The sequence below is a fragment of the Mus caroli genome, unplaced genomic scaffold (genome assembly GCF_978045245.1).
Source record: "Mus caroli unplaced genomic scaffold, Mus_caroli_1 scaffold_17, whole genome shotgun sequence".
NCBI classification, from domain to species: Eukaryota; Metazoa; Chordata; class Mammalia; order Rodentia; family Muridae; genus Mus; species Mus caroli.
Window position 1 is genome coordinate 23,357,111 of NW_028227272.1, and position 17,457 is coordinate 23,374,567.

The window sequence follows — 17,457 nt, forward strand, 5'->3', positions numbered from 1 at the left end:
CCACTACGCCCGGCTCAATAACTTAATCTGACAATGCTACATACTTAGTTCATAAGCAGCTAGTTATATGCATGAACTCATGAATGCATAGGGTTACCTGTGCCTGAAGGGACAGTTTGCAATAATGGACAAACAGAAAGAATCTTGTTAGAAAAACAGAATCTTCTTCCTGGCATGGTAACTTAGTCATCTGAGGAATCTCAGATTTTAAGATGTTTATCTACTTAGGGGACCAGACTAAATGTTCTCTGTGGCACAACTCATAAATATTTTCTTTCCGACTTAAGACAGCAGAAAAGATAAGGTTGCAAAACTACAAAATTGAGCAACTGAGACATAGTCTATATTTCTTGAAAGTAAAACAAGACACTATGTCCTCGAAGATTAAAAAGAGATAATTTAAGATATACTGTGGCTGAACAGTCATGAATTTGGGTAAAAATAGTAGAACAGCCCAGCAATAGTGATAGCAATCACTATTAACATCAAGTCTGAAAGAGGTGGACCAAAGAGATAACAAAGCAGGTCTTATCTGCCAAGCGTAAAGATCAGAGTTCAGTTTAAAGAACAAACATGGTAGAAAGGAAGAACTAACTCCCGAGGCTTTCTTTCTGAAATACACACACACACACACACACACACACACACACACACACACACACACACACACAGAGGTCTCTGCAGCCTACCTAAGAACACACTCAAATACACCACACACACACAAACAGAGGTGGAGAAGGAGAGCAGTGTAAAATCTACTCATATTTCTGGTTGGGTCGGAATATTAATTATTCTAAACATGTTTGAACATTGTTTCATCTCTCTGCTCTGTTTTAGTTGGATGTCTTAAAGGATAATATGGTTGTCATCAGGAGAGATGGTCTGTGAAAACCTACCAGATAGTAGGCAAATAAACTTTTGTACCTGATGAGACTTGTGAACACCTGAGACCTCTTGTGCCTGAACCCACATTATGTAATAGCACTGAAGGGCATCCCACAGAGTGGGGTAAATAAGGGATTTTTCCTCCAAATAATTAGGGAAGAAGGCTTTTGCATGAAAGAAATATTGAGAATTCTAAGACGGGTATTCATTCAGAAAAACATATTCTTAAAAATCTTTAAGCTATGCTCTGTGTGGTGGCACAGACTTTTAAACCCAGCCCTTAAAAGAGGCAGAAGCAGGTGGATCTCTGAGAGTTCAAGACTAGTATAGTCTACACAGCAAGTTCCAGGATAAATAGCCCAAACCAAATCCAAAACAGAAGGAAAAGTTTGGGCATGTATTATTCTAAACATGTTAACAAATTAGCAATAATAAGCATCTCGAAGTACTGTAACTTTCATAGATATATCTTTATTTTAAAAGTACTGTGGGTATAGTTACATTTATTGCCAATGAGAAATTTTCACTTACAAGAATTAATATGTATATACCTATGTAATTTGCTTGTATCTATCCACTGATATGTCATTTGTCTATGATACAGTCTTAGCCAAAGTCCCATTGCTGTGAGGAGACACCATGAGCACAACAACTCCTGCAGAGAATAGCATTAATAGGGGCTTGCTTACAGGTTCAGAGGTTTAGTTCATTACTATCATAGAGGGTAGCATGGCACCATGCAGGCAGACATGGTGCCGGAGAAGGAGCCTCGAGTCCTACATCTGCATCCACAGGTCACTTATCCTAGTCCTTCCAAATACTGCACCCCTTATGAGCTGATGGGGTCCATTCTCCTTCACACCACCACAGACACTCTGCATAACACTGCTGTGCCTTCATGTTGCATGGCATGCCTATTGTGCAGCCATATGAGAGCATCAGACTTTCTTACACCCTCCTTATAATTTGGGGTTATTTTCTGATGCTGGGAAAGTGATACATGTTCCCTTGAGTGATACATAGATTCTTTAGGTTTTCACTGTCTGGTGACAGTGGATTCATGCATTCTACAGTTTATTTAGCTTTTCATATTTTTTAAAGATTCATTCTTTGTGGGAGGCCAGAAATATATAGCAACAAAATGTTTATTTTCTATTGGAATTTACAGGCACCTGAAGGAAACATTGTAATAAAACCATGAAAGTGCTACGAAATGGAAATAAAGGGGTTTTTGTTTGTTTATTTTTTGTTTATATTTTATTTTTTTTTTGAGACAAACTTGATGGCTCATCTGGTAAGATTATTTGTTACCAAACCAGGAGGACTTCAAATTCCCATAGAATTCACGTAAAAAACCTGTGTGGTTGACTGCACCACCTGAAAACCCAGTTCTGGGAGGAGGGAAGAGACAGGAGGCTCCCTGGAGCTTGCTGAGAGGCAGCTGTCATAGTTAGAGTTTCTATTGCTATGATGAAAAGCCATGACCAAAGCAAACTGGGGAAGAAAGGGGTTATTTTGTCTTGTACTTCCACAGCACTGTTCATTATTGAAAGAACTTAGGACAGGAGTTAAATCAAGCAGGGCAGGAATCTGGAAGTAGGAGGTACTGCCAAGGCAATGGAGGAGTGGTGCTTAAGCTTGTTCAATGTGAATTACTCAGCCTGCTTTCTTAAAGAACCCAGGACCATTAGCCCAGGGGTGTGATCTCCCAACAATCACTACTTTAAGAAATGCTCTATAGGCAGTCCCACAGTCCACTTTTATAGAAGCATTTTCTCAGTTGAGGCTTCTTCCTCTCCAGTGATGCTAGCCTGTCTTTAATTGACATAAATCAAGCAAGCACACCAGCCTAGCTCTGGGGTCAGTGAGTGACCTGACTCATCTCCCCGTGTATGTGTAGTGAATTTTGTTGATTATTGATAAATGTAGGTAGGGCCCGTTGTTAGCATTCTGTCTAAACTCCACCCCACAGTTACCTGGCAATAGCCAGGTAGACCTGACCTTATATAAAAGGGGTTGCTAGCCCCCTCCTCCTTCTCTCTTTCTCTTGCTCTCTTGCCTTCTTGTTCCCACTCTGTCCTCTCTCACCTTCCCCCTTCTCTCCCTATTCCCTTCCCCCTTTCTTCACTTGTTCATGGCTGGCCTCTACTCCTCTTCTCTCTCTCTCTTTCTTTCTCTCTCTCTCTCTCTCTCTCTCTCTCTCTCTCTCTCTCTCTCTCTCTCTCTCTCTCTCTCTCTCTCTCTCCCTCCCTTTCCCTCTGTCTCTCTCTCTCTCTGCCTTTCTCTTGCCTTTCCCTTGACTCTCCTCCCCATGCCATGAATAATCTCTATTCTACACTATACTGTCGTGTGACTGATCCATTAGGGAGGAGGGATGCCTTGGCATGGCCCTGCTGAGAGACCCTCTTTCCCCATACCATACCACACCTCCATAGACCATATCCCGCCTTCTCCTTATCTTTTTATAAACACATCACCTGTCATTTGGGGGTGGGAGGAGTTCCATTCCTGGGCAGGTACAATCACAGAGTGCTTCCAGTCTGCCCTAGAACCTCTGCATATATGTGTGGTTGTTGGCTTGAAATTTTGGGAGGAACTCCTGAGAGTGGGAACAGGGGTATCTCTGACTCTTTGGCCTGTTCTTGGGACCCATTTCCTACTACTGGTTTCTGACTTCCAGCCTTGCTGTAAAGGTTTGTGCCTGTTCTTATTGGTTTTTTTTGTTGTTTGTTTTTTTGTTTTTTGTTGTTGTTTTGTTTTTTGGTTTGATATTCAGTTGATGTCTCTCTGAGACTTGCTGTTTTCTGGAGGCAGACAGATTTGGAACATGGAGGAGTGGAGAGAGGGAAAGCTGAGTAAGGATACACTGAATGAGAGAAGAATAAATACAAATCGAAAGAAAGAAAGAAAGAAAGAAAGAAAGAAAGAAAGAAAGAAAGAAAGAAAGAAAGAAAGGAAGAAAGGAAGAAAGGAAGAAAGGAAGAAAGGAAGGAAGGAAGGAAGGAAGGAAGGAAGGAAGGAAGGAAGGAAGAAGGGTTAACATGCATGAGATGCAAGCCAGTAAGCAGCATTCCTCCATGACCTTTGCTCCAGTTCCAGATTCTGTCCGGACTCCTAAAAGTGTAAGATACAATAACACCTTTCCTCCCTAGGTTTCTTTAGGTCATTGCATTCATCACAGCAGAAGAACTCCTAACTAAGGCAGTACTCTGCCCACCTGTCTTTTGTTGGGATGCTACACCATTCCCTAGATGCTACAGATGTTGACTGCTAAGAAAACAAACAAGCAAGCAAACAATCAAACCCCTCATCATTGAAACATTCAGAACTGCTATGTATATCAAACAAGACAGTATGCACTGGTCAATTGTCCACCTGTAACAGGCCAGCCCCTATGTGCAAGCAGTGAGACCCCAGGACAACCGACCCTACAGAGTTTTCAAGGCTTCACACTGAAACCCAATTTCCCTCTAACTGCACTGGTGTCTAGACTCTTGCTATGTTCAGTCTTGCTTTCATTTCTCCATTTAAAAGCTGACTTTGATAACAAACAAACTGTCTTAAGATTTTGGTTCTAGAACAACTCAACTTATGATAGTGGTCAGAAATGCACTACAGAACAGACTCTGAGATTTTGATTTTGTGTTCTGTGATGACCCAATTGCATGGCAATCAAGACCTCATCCATGAGATATGGGAATGCAAATGGCTATTTTCATGTTTAAGCAGTATAAATACTGTGGCAATGACAAGGTGATAACTTTGCAGTGGCGTTGAGATAGAGGAGTAAACTTAAGGAATGTGGATCTGAGTAGCTATTGGGGAGGTATTTTTGGTATATTCACTAGAGAAAATAGCCAATTATTCATTGAAAACTGGGGTGCTAAAAGGTCCTCTCTGGCAATCTTTGAAGTGATTCTTATTACTTGCAGGTAGAGATCATATCAGCTAGTGAGAAGCTCCATCTAAATGTAATTGTGAGACCAGCAGAACTTCAAAGGAGTTTAATTTACAGCTCACAAAGTAAAACTGGATGTCAGGACCCAGTCCAAAGTAAAACTGTGTGCTTGCTTCAGAGAACAGGGGTAAGCCTCATGTCTGTGATACTCATGGTTAGTGAGTATTCTTGGTCACACAGGGCAAACCCTTCCAAAGTAGAGCATAAAGCAATTGCACTTTGCACATCAAACCATTAAAAACAAAGTAGATTGCAGGGAATACCACGTTGGAATATAGAACTGAAATATTTAGTAAGTGATGTGGAGAACTTCAACATTTCAATTGGAGCTAGAACAAGAAAGGGCATGTCAGGCTACATATGTGTAGTAAGGTCTTTTGCCAAGTGTGTCATGTGACTTCCCATATACTATACTACAGTGGCACAAGAGTTATTTCTTGAGATAAGGGTAGAGTCTCTGGCAGGCCTCATCAGAAGATGGTAAAAGCATCTATGCCATTGGCATCCACGTGCATTGGAGAATGCTCAAAACATAAGGAGACAGATATTAGGCATGAAGTAAACAAGACACTGAGCAAGCCTGAGGAAAACAGCTTTCTCTGACCTGGGGACAAATTTATGCATTGCATGGAATCATAAACTCGGCAGCCTGCCACGGCTATTACAAAACAAAAGGATACATTTTACATAACCATTAAGCGAGTCCAGCAGGAAAATTGGATTAGCAAGTGTCTCAGACTCCCATATCTCTAGCAAGTTCTCCCAAGATAGCATTCAGCTCAGTCTCGCTCCTCCAAAGTTCTAGTAGAAGAGCTAGTAGAAGGAAAATATGGTGGCTCTGTTCATAGATTACCCCACTCAGTAGGTTGGCGTGAGCCCAAAATGAACTGCTGTAACCATACAGCCCCATGCAAAGCAAGCCTGTTGAACTCTGGTGATGGGGCATACAAAATGGAGAAAGTTCTGTTCAGAAGCACTCATTGGTAATGACAAACAAACTGTTCAAAATAAATTACAATTCTCTTGGCATACTGTGTGTGTGTGTGTGTGTGTACAAATTCTGCACAAATTTAAAGCCTTTTTAGGTTGACTAAGAATTTATCAAGCACTGTAATTTAATCTTGATAATTTCAGGTATGATAGCAAACTCAGTAAGGATTTTTTTCTTTCCTTTTAAGTTCAGGGATAAATTTGTCCTAATCACATATTTGCAGCCGTGACATGTGAATTTTATTATTATTTATTTATTTTTATAAAGAATTGCCTCCATTTCACTTAATGGAAGAGCATTAGTGCTTCTCTTTGGCACATTCAAATGTCAACATCGCTGTTCTTATTTTGTGAGGTCATTGTTAGTATATGAGTTATATACTTGTGTGCATGTATGATAACCAAACACAATTACTAAGTCACATGTATATACTGTATGCAGCACTGGTATGTTGAAAGAGAAGATTCAAATCATGAGCTAGCTAGTGTGAGGTTTCTATCATGATAATCAGAATGGCATTCAGTTGTTTGCTGACATCTGAAATATAAGAGTATTGATGGAATAGCATGTAATACTCCATACATGCTTTCATTCATGTCTAAACCCATTTTAACACATTACCTCAAATACTGATTTTTCTTTTCCTAATGGAAGCTCTCCAATCCTCTCTCTAGTTTTAAGAACAGTACATAATAATGATCCCTAATGACATTACAAGATGACAGTGGCCCAGAGCATCCTGCTCCTATTTGACTATGACTCAGGACAAAATAACAGCCAACTTAATGAATTACTGATTTTGCATTTCTACATTTGACTATTTTGGGTCCTAACTAGGTACTGTTATGTTAGGAATCTGAAATTACCTTCATAAACTCATGCTCGAAAGTTTGTTTCTCACAGGAGGAACTACTCTGAAATGCTTTAGAACCCTGCAGGATACAGCTCTAGATGGAAGAAGGATAACACTAAATGGAGGCTTAACCTGACAATGGCCCAGCATCACTGCCAGCTTCCTGGTCTACCATGATGGGATCCATTTCACCCCCCCCCCCCCACCTTGTTTTTCAAAAAAGCGTTTTTCTGTGTCATCCTGGCTGTCCCGAAACTCCCTCTGTAGGCCAGGCTGGCCTTGAACTAACTGAGCCCTGCCTGTCTAGCCTCCTAAGTGTTAGAATTAAAGTGCAATGGCCACTAGACTGATTGTCTCCTCTTAAAGTTTGTGTGAAGTTTTAATTTAGAAAGGGCAGCATGAAATGAGGGCACTATCACTTAGGAAGGAGGACAGTCAATCTAACCCCAGGTCTGTTGTACAATGCTGATTTGCCAATTCTGAAATGAAAAGATGGAGAAAACAGTGACTATGCTTCAGCATCACCTCAGGACTTGATGCAGAAGTTCAATACTACTGTCTCCTCATTTTTGATCCTGTGGGTCCAAGGGAACCTACTTCTCAGGGACCAGTAGTTTGGCTCATGGACTATGGTTAGTGTTTGGCAACTTGACACAAACTGGAGTCATCTGGGAACAGTCCATCCAACGGTGGATATGTCTGTGAAGCATTTTCTTGATTAATGGTTGTTGTTGGACGTGCAGCCCCTGTGCAGGTGGTCTTGCTTTGTATTAGAAAGCAGACTGAGCAAGCACAGAAAATGAACCTGTAAGTAGCTTCTGTTCCACTTCCTGCCCTGACATCTCTCGATAGTGGAGTGCAACAAAGACAGGTAAGGCAACAACCCTTTCCTCCCCCAAGTACTGGGTTTTAGTCACTGTTCTATCATAGCAACAGAGATGCAAACTGGGATACACCAAGAGTTTTTTCTAAATTTGAAAGCATGACTGATTCATTACACTTCAAGTTCTTCAACAGACTGGCAAACAGAAAATAATGGTCATAAGGGCAGTTTGGGTTATACTGACATGTTTTAATATGAACATTGTTATTTAGCCAGATTATCTAAGGTGATCTGACTGGTGCTACTTAATAGGGGGGTCTGGAAGAATATTTTTGGTTTTCAGGCAAACCACAGGTATGTCTTGGTACTGCTGGACGTTAATTATAAATTAAAAAGTATAGTAATCCTTGTCTGAGACAAACACGGTAACTAGAAAATAAAGCTTCTCGGGAAGAAAGATCTGAGTTACCGCTCCAGACAAGCCACCTGGACCATCCGCAGCTAAGAGAAATCAAGCATTGTGGGCGAAAGAGCAGATAAGTATCATTTGCAGGCCTGAGACTAATTGCAGCAGAGAGAGTTATAATTTCTCCTGCTAATGCCTTGCTTACAAGCGTCTCCGGGAATTAAGACCAACAGTATTGCAAAGAAGCTCAAACCAAATGGGAAAAACTTGATTCTAAAAGCAAATGCACTGAGAAATAGATATTGCCAATCTAGCAGAAGTTCTTAGAACCTCGTCTATCTCCATGGCTGGGATGATGTAGTCAGCATTTATTTTTATAAATGCACGTTTGGTTTTTTAAATTTTTTTATTAGATATTTTCTTTATTTACATTTCAAATCTTATCCCCATCCCTAGTTTCCCCTCCAAAAATCCCCTATTCCCCTCGCCACTCAACAACTCACTCACTCCCACTTCCTGGCCCTGGCAGTCCCCTATACTGGGGCATAGAACCTTCATAGGACCAAGGGCCTCTCCTCCCATTGATGACCGACAAGGCCATCCTCTGCTGCATATGCAGCTAGAGCCATGAGTCCTACCATGTGTTTTCTCTGGTTGGTAGTTTAGGCCCAGGGCGCTCTGGGGGTACTGGTTAGTTCATATTGATGGTCCTCCTATGAAGCTGCAAATCCCATCAGCTCCTTGGGTACTTTCTCTCACTCCTTCATTGGGGACCCTGTTCTCTGTCCAATGGATTGCTGAGAGCATCCACTTCTATTTTTGTCAGGCGCTGGCAAAGCCTCTCAGGAGACAGCAATATCAAGCTCTTGTCAGCAAGCTCTTGTTGGCATCCACAATAGTGTGGTGGTTTAGAGATTGTATATGGGATGTATCCCCAGGTGGCATGGTCTCTGGATGGTCATTCCTTCAGTCTTTGTTCCACACTTTGTCTCTGTAACTCCTTCCATGGGAATTTTATTCCTCCTTCTAAGAATGATCGACCTATCCACATTTTGGTCTTCCTTATTCTTGAGTTTCATGTGTTTTGTGAATTGTATCTTAGGTATTCCGAGCTTCTGGGCTAATATCCACTTATCATTGAGTGCATATCATGTGTGTCCTTTTGTGATTGGGTTACCTCACTCAGGATGATATCCTCCAGATCCATCCATTTGCCTAAGAATTTCAGTTGCTCCTCTCAATCCTTTCTCTATAAGATTTCTCTCACAAAGTTGAAAGTATTTCACCAGAGATGTTTAGGGATTTATATTTTTCCCTCCTCTAAGGGTTATCCTGTAACTAGGGGCCAACAGGGAGGGACAAGCGGTGATGCTCTTCTTTGCCGTGAATAGAAAATTCTTTGAGTACCACCTGTGCTCCATAGTTTTACATGGAGTTCTATTGAGCAGCCCAACACTCTACTGAAGTCACTCTTGTACAATTCCATCCTTTCCCCTTGTCTGCTCGTCTTAATCTCTTACAGATTTCTGGTCACAGCTTTCCCTCAATAAGTCATTATTAGCACATAGCTTCCCATTTAATGCTCTACCTCAAGATACTTGGAAGACCGCCACAGTTTTATTTGGTGGCCATTTTCCATCTGTCTACATCACACAGCAGACTTTGGTAAAGGCTTCCTTCCACCTCCACTTGATTTGTTTGATTTTGTTTTTTAAGAAAGGCCTTACAGTATAGTCCAGGTCACACTGTCTTCACTGCTCACATGATCCACCTTGGCCCCTTGAGTGCTGGGATTGTGAGCATGTACCGTGGCTTTTCATTTCTCTCCCAAGACCAACACCAGTATGGCTTTACTTTGGATAGTCTTGGGGGCATTTGTATTCCTTTAATCTTGCTCCAATCTTCCAATGGAACCTTTTTCATTTCAGTTCTCAGTCCTCCATGTGCAGTGTGGGCTTCAGGTCATGATCTTGAAGCAAAGGCAGGAGAGAGTAGTATGGACTTGCCTTGAGAAAGCACAACCCAGCAACTCTGCACAGAAAGACAAATCAAGCTACTCACGCCCCTCCCCACAAATCATAGAACAGATGTCAGGGTTTCTATTCCTGCACAAACGTCATGATTAAGAATCAAGTCGGGGAGGAAAGCGTTTATTCAGTTTATACTTCCTCATTGCTGTTCATACCCAAAGGAAGTCAGGACTGGAAACCAAGCAGGTCAGGAAGCAGGAGCTGATGCATAGGGTATGGAGGGATGTTTCTTACTGTCTTGTTTCCTCTGGCTTGCTCAGCCTACTTTCTTATAGAACCCAAGACTACCAGCCCAGGGATGGTACCACCAACAAGGGGCCCTCCTCTCCATCACTACTTGAGAAAATGCCTTACAGCTGGATCTCATGGAGGCATTTCCTCACCTGTAGCTCCTTTCTCTCTGATAACTCCAGCTTGTGCCAAGTTGACACAAAACCAGCCAGTAAAACAGGCATGGAAAAATCCAGAAAAACACAAAATCGACTATACTAATAAACCAGAAACTGAATGAACCATCCCAAAAGCCAACTATCCATAAGGGCAGTATGTCGGGGTGAATTCAGAAAGCAGTGAGCTGTGGAACCCAAGGAAGCATGATACTTTGTAGTTCTCTATGAGGATTCAAAGCACAGATTGCTTTATGATTGATTTCTTCCAGATTAAAATATTTATTCCTGCCCCTGGTGAATTTATATTATAATAGTGAAGCATAACTAATCTGGTCATTGTTTTAGAAGGCATTATAAGTATGATGCTACCTATCTATCTATATCTATATAATCTATATATCTATATATCTGTATATCTGTATACCTGTATATCTGTATATCATATATATATATATATATACATGTATATCTGTATATCATATATATGTATTTGTACTAGGAAAGCAAGAAAACAAGAGGCTGATATATCAAGTTAACATCAGCTAAAGGTTAGTTAAGAGACTGCAATGATACTTCAAATTTAAAACTGATTTTAAAAAAATCACTGATACTTCAAATTTAAAAGCTGGTCCTCAGGGATGTGGCATTTAGGTCAGCTCCAGCTCAGGGATCTCTAGTTCTATTTCTGAAAGGTATGGTGTCTTCAGAAATAAGGACCTACCTTGTATCTCTAGTGACAGGATAACCAAGGGAAACAGTCATATATTATATGCCCTGGACAACAACTAAAAGGAGTGCTTCTCATGTCTGTAAGATATAATAAAGTATTTCAGTAAATGTAAATAATATTAAACCAGCAAATAGAAATCCATGACATTTCTATAAACAACTGTGATGGCTTGAAGGAGTATATCCCCCTATGCCCATATATTTAAATGCTTGATCCCCAGTTATTGAAACTGTTTGGGAAGGAGCAGAAGGTGTGAACTTCTTGGAGTAGGTGTGACTTTGACAGAGGTAGTGTGTAATTGGGGTTGAGCTTTGAGGCCTCAAAAGCCCACACTAAGCCAAGTCTCTTTCTCTCTGTGTCTGCTGGAGGATCTGTATATAAAGCCCCACATATGTCTGTTTCCCGCCATGATGATTATGGACTAACTTAAAACTCTAAGCAAACACCCACTTAAGTGCTTTCTCTTAGAAGTTATTGTGGTCATGTTGTCTCCTTGTGGCAATAGTAACTATAACTATGACAACAATAATGTAACTTAAAAATTAAAAATATCATTTACAATACAACGAAAATAGAACTAATTATAAGTGGTTGCTAGCCATAAAATAGATACCCTGTTACATACCACAGGCCCAAAAAAAGCTAAACAAGAAGAAAGGCCCAGTCATGGAAACTTTAATCTCCCTAGAAGTGGGAATAACATAGTCATAAGAGACAGATGAAGGAAGGAAACTGGGAGGGAAGAAAGATGGGGAGGGAAATGGGGGTTTCAGGATCAGGTGTGGGGAAGGATAGGACAGAACACTAGAAGGCGATGAAAATTAATTGAAATCTGCAACTGATGCGGGTGAGGATGTAGGGGCATCTTCAGACAAAGACCTGGGATAAGGAAAGTGCTCAAGAATGAATAGGGGTAACCTTAGCTGTGACTCACTACATTGGGGATATAGAACTTGGATCACCACCTCCCATAGCTAAGCAGAAACCCCAGTGTAGTGATAGAGACACCAAACCACCCAAAAACTTTCAACCCAAAATTTACCCTGTCTACAAGAAATGCAGGCATGGGGGATGGATGGAACAGAGACTGAGGGAATGGCCAACCAATAACAGGCCTATCTTAAGACCCATCCCATGGGCAAGCACCAATTCCTAACACTATTAATGATACTCTGATACACTTGCAGGCAGGAGTATGCTGTCCTCTGGGAGGCTCCACTCAGCAGCTGGCTCAGACAGATACAGACACCCACAGCCAAGCAGTGGATGGAGTCTGGAGACTTTTATGGAAGAATAGAAGGAAGGATTGTAGACCCTGAAGGGGAAAGAAACTCACTCCACAAGAAGATAAACAGAGTCAACTAACCTCAATCATGAGACACTGACCCACCAGTGAAAGAACATATACAGGGTGAACCTAGGCCTTCCTCACATATATGTAGTAGATGTGCAGCTTGGTCTTCATGTAGGTCCTAAACAACTGGAGCAGGAGCTATCCCAAAAGCTGTTTCCTGTGCATGGGATATGTTCTTCTATCCGTTTTGCCTTGTCTGTCCTCAGTGGGAGAGGACATGCCCTAGACTCACAGAGACTTGAAATGCCAGGGTGGAGGAATACTGAAGGGGCTCCCACCTGTTCAGAGAAGGAGATAGGGGATGAGGTGTGGGGAGCAGTGACTGGCAGGGGGCAGTGAGCGGATGTAAAGTGAGTAAGGAAAAAAATTAAATTAAATAGAAAACGTAATCTTAAAAAAGAAAGAAGCTAAATTAACTAAACTAATCTAAAAACTTCTCATTAAACATTGTACAAATATGAATTTAAGTATCTTATATCCGCATGGAATAATAAATACCTCCGAATATGCAAGTTTTATAATTTTTAAAAATTATATTGCTTTTAGTTTTGTGTGTGTGTTTGTAGAATATATTACAATTCATTATTAAAAGTGTACATGATGAAATGTTATAATAAAACTTATTCTTTTATAGAAACCCATTATTTCATTTAAAATGCACTAATAAAAAGTTAAGCAAAGAGGGAACATTGTGGGCCCATGTCATTCCCATTGCTGGGCATGGTCTCTTAGGAAGGCAGAATGCAGGGTGTTGACTGTTGTGCCAGGCAGGTGACAGACTTCAGGGAAGCACTGAGACAGGATTTCTGGGTTGGGAAAGTTCAGTGTGAGATGTCAGAACACTAGAGCTGGTTGGAGGTCCCTGGACCTTTGACACGGCTGGGACCAAGGGGGTTCTCTGACTCTTGGACATCCAGGCAAGGATGGAAGTCTCACTGAGAATAGATTGAGGGTTGGGGGGGGGGGGGCGGCACTCAGGCTAGGAATGTTGTCTAGCCTCCCAACCCCATGCCCCAGGGGCCACGAGAAAGGGAGTTCTGGCTTGTCCCGACAGTGATAGTCCTTGGAGGTAGGCTTGGTGGAGGCAGGCTTGGTAGCAGTTCTGGCTAGGAGTACAGAGAGGCCTTCTACAGGAGAATTAAGCTGTAACTCCATAGGCAAATGCCTTCTCCATGGCTCCCCTCAGAGGATCTTGATGAAAGAGACAGTCCCTGATTCTAAACAGTTTATTGGCTGTTCATGTTGGAAAATGGATGCAGACTATATCATACCATACCCACTTCTTAGGGTAGGCCAGAGATTAAATACCTTTTGCAGGAAGGAATGTCTGGGAAGGGAAGCTTATTGGCTAAGCCCTCTGGGCCTATGTGGCCATAAGGCATGTTTTCTTACGTGAGGAGTACAACACATCTTCTGGGCCAGGAATCTGGCAGGGAGGGGGAGTATCCTAAGTCTCAGGTGTGTGCCCATGGAGTCTCCAGGTCTCAACCTGATCTACCTTACCAAGTTTCCTGGTATGGTTTTACTGTCCAACAGAACATTTTATATTTTAACTTTAGTTTCTATTATGTCTCTCTGTGTGTATGTGTTGTGCACATATATGTTGTATGTGTGTGCCTGTCAATTTGCATGTGGAGGCCATAGATATTACCCAATTGCTCCTCATATTAAGTTTTGAGGATCTCTTACTGAACCTGGAATTAACCAGTTTAGCTAGATTTCCTGGCCAGCCAACCCACATTCTCTTGTTCTCACTCATCTCTATTCAGTGCTGATGTTACAAAGCACACACACACACACACACACACACACACACACACACATACACACTTACACACACACATACACAAACACATGTGCGCGAGCACACACACACAACACACACACACACACAGTTTTCCATGAGTGCTAGGGATTCAAATTCAGGTCCTTATGTCTGTATATCAAGCACTGAGGTACCCCCTAAGGTCCCTAGTCTCAGTTTTTATTTTGACAAAATATCCCACCTAAAATCACTGTTTTCCCTTATCCTTGGTAAGTAAATAGAACAAGCAATGGTGTAAAAATGTGAAGAATAACTAATGATCTCAGAAGTCCAGGATGTTAGGGCACATGGTACATTAAAATAGGTGTCTGGGAAAAGCTCACAAGGCCAGCTGCAGCCATGCCCTAAAGCCTCCTTCTCTCCATGCTCAGATTTGGTTAAGAGTTAGTGAATCACACTCTACTGGGGGAAGAAGGACCGGTCAGTATGAACATTCAAGTTGAATGAGTAGAAGTGATTCTGTGTACCTAGAAGGATAAATGGGAGGTACCACAAGATCTCACCCAACTCAGAAACGAGAATGAAAAGGTAGAATTGGGGGATATTGATCTGAATTGACACTGGCAGGAGGAAAGAGCCCAGTACAGATGCTTGTTTGCTGAATCTGTTATGCCCAGTCCTGTTTCTTTTTGGTGAGCTGTGCGGTTTTGTTGTTCCTGATTCTCATCTTAATTGCCTGTGATAGCAACCAGAGAATCAGAATTGGCTGGCAATCCGAAGGCAGGCTGGCAGGATTTGGGCTTGGCTGGAAACTCCCTGTTCCTTCTGTGGTGTGTCTCAGTTCAGGAAACTGTACTTCTCCTCCCCTGGCCCCATGCTCGCTGCACTTGAGGAATTTATTTCTCCTCCCTTGTTACACATTCTCTCACTGAACCCACAGAGGCTGAGGAACTGCCTGTCAGCAGGACTTATTTTTTGGCAAATCTGGGTTTTTTTTTTTTTTTTTTTTGTAAATACTCTCATCCCTTTGTTCTCTTTAAGCAGGCCCTGAGTTTGCTGTAGGTCTACTCATTCTGTTATTTCTTCTCATTTACTTACTGTAGACCTTTCCTTTTCATATAAGCAGGATAATGCTATGGGAGGATTCTTGTGCTAGGACAAGAATTCTAACCCTTGTTCTGCCATTGATACTTGCTGAGTTTAAGGTAAACACACTTATTACCTTGATGATCCTTTAGCTATTGTCTCATAAAATACACAACAGGGTTGAAATAAAAGTTCTTTAATACTTTATCTTTCCATAAAACTTTGGGTCTTAGTAGGTCTCAGGTGATCTGTCAAGCTGTTTCACTGTCCCATCTCTCAGAGATACTCTTCTGTGTTTACTATCATAGTGTATTTAAATGATCATAACTTCTTACTTATGCAATAACTATTTTTAACGCATGCTAGCTATATACCAGGTAGTTAAACTCAAAGAGCAGAAATACTGTGGTCAGACCTTCCAGCCTCACAGTACAACTGGGAACACAGGCGAATATTCATTTGCATGGTAAAGCCATACAAGGCAGCAATGAAGGTGTCCAGATAATACTGAATACTGGCATAAGGAATCCCTTAGAGGAGGTCTGTACATAGAGGCTGAAAAATGAGTTACCCATGAAAGAAGAAAACATATTCCAAATAAGGAAAATGTGATGTTAGAAAGACTGGCTACTGGATCTTTAAAAGGAGTAGAGGACTTGATTCTAGCAGGAGAAGAGGTAAGAGAACAGATGTTTATAAAGAAGGGGTTATGGTTAAGTCTGCTATTCATGGGGCATCTTAGTGTGGGGAATTGCAGGCTGGTATCCAGTCGAGCTGAGGTCTGAACCCCAATGGTCATAATTCACCTACACGACATGGTATGAGTTCCCTCACACTCCTGGAAATCCAGCCCCTGTGTAAGGTACCACCTCTCACAGCCCCCACAGGAGAAGCATGGTCAGTAGTCACATAAGCAATGACCCAAACTTCTGACCTTCAGGCTAAACTCCTCCCCAGTTACCTAGCAACAGTGAAGACCATAAAAAGGGGTGCTCAGCCCCCACCACACTCTCTTACTCTTACTCTCACTCCTTTGTCCTCTTACCTCTCACTTCTCTCACTTCTCTCTCCTCTTCCCTTTCTCTTTGTCTTTTCTCCTCTTTCCTTTCTCTTTGTCCTCTCCTCTTCTCTCTCCTCTCCTATTCTCTTTCTGTCTCTCTTCCTCTCTCTTCCTCTCTCTCTCTCTCTCTCTCTCTCTCTCTCTCTCTCTCTCTCTCTCTCTCTCTCTCTCTCCTCTCTTTCCTCCTGCATTTCTATATTAAAGCTCTTAAACCACAGAGAGTCTCTGCTCCTTCAAGGCCCGCTGCGCACTCTGGTCAGTGTTGGGAACTTCTTCCCCTATTCCCTCTCTCCTGCAACCCTGGGGCTTTAGCAAGGTAGCCCCAGGGGAGTCCCAGTCAGGGGCTGCCTCTTTCTCCACCCACCACCATGTGGGTCAGGCACGCTCACTGGAGGCAGAGTGGAACAGCGCCTGGCAGTCTCCCCATGTCTGCCTGCCCAGAGTACAGGAACTCTGGCCAGACTTGGCATATTTTTCCTCCCCACTTTTCCCCAGGGCCCCCAGCCCCCTCCCCTTTATTTTGTTCCCAACAGCTTAGAGCTGGTGTTAAGTTTTAGACACCAATCTATGGATATTAAAATGACTCTGAAAGGTGATACTCAGAGATGTGTCCTGGTCATATTTGCATTTGAAGATCTTTAATTTGCATTCAGAATAACAACAAAGATTAATCGAGTAAATTTTATGTCGTATTTACTACGGGCACAATTGTAAATTTTTTTTAATTTAAATTATTGGGGAGAGGGTTCAGGGTTTCTCTATATAGCCCTGGCTGACCTGGAACTCACTCTGTAGATCAGGTGGACCTCCAACTCAGAGTTCTGTCTGTCTCTGTCTTTGGGTTACTTTGGAAAATGTGCTACACACCTGGCTACAAATGTAATTATTTTTATCCTCACAGTTGTATTAATTTCCTAGATTAGCTACCAATTACCTCAAACTGGATGAGTTAAAATTAAAGGAATTCTGGTGCCTATAAGACTAAACCTATCCAGGTCACGCCCCCTTGAAGAGTCCAGTGAAGAACTCTTCCTCCCCTTTCCTGCCCAACAGCAGCTGTAGTCCCTGAGATTCCTCCCCACTCTGTCTTTATCTTCCCATATCTTACACCATGCTCTCTCTGGCCA